Genomic DNA, 653 nt, shown 5'->3' on the forward strand with positions numbered 1-653 from the left:
TCTCGCACATTCCAATCAATCCCTCCTGGGGTCAGAGTGTAAAGCTCCTCTCACACATTCCAATCAATCCCTCCTGCGGTCAGAGCGTAAAGCTCCTCTCACACATTCCAATCAATCCCTCCCGGGGTCAGAGTGTAAAGCTCCTCTCACACATTCCAATCAATCCCTCCCGGTGTCAGAGTGTAAAGCTCCTCTCACACATTCCAATCAATCCCTCCCACGGTCAGAGTGTAAAGCTCCTCTCACATATTCCAATCAATCCCTCCCGGTGTCAGAGCGTAAAGCTCCTTCCACACTGTCCAATCAAACCATCCCGGGGTCTGAGTGAAAAGCTCCTCTCACACTGTCCAATCAATCCCGCCCGTGGTCAGAGCGTGAAGCTCCTCTCACACTGTCGAATCAATCCCTCCCGGTGTCAGAGTTCAATGCTCTTCTCACACATTCGAATCCATCCCTCACGGGGTCAGAGTGTAATGCTCCTGTCACACATTCCAATCAATCCCTCCCGGGGTCAGAGTGTAAAGCTCCTCTCAAACATTACAATCAATCCCTCCCGGGGTCAAAGTGTAAAGCTCCTCTCACACTTTCCAATCAATCCCTCCCGAGGTCAGAGCGTAAAGCTCCTCTCACACATTCCAATCAATCCCTCCCGG

Source organism: Somniosus microcephalus, unplaced genomic scaffold (assembly GCF_052327205.1).
Source record: "Somniosus microcephalus isolate GS21.2 unplaced genomic scaffold, FLI_Smic_1.0 unresolved_chr8, whole genome shotgun sequence".
NCBI lineage: Eukaryota > Metazoa > Chordata > Chondrichthyes > Squaliformes > Somniosidae > Somniosus > Somniosus microcephalus.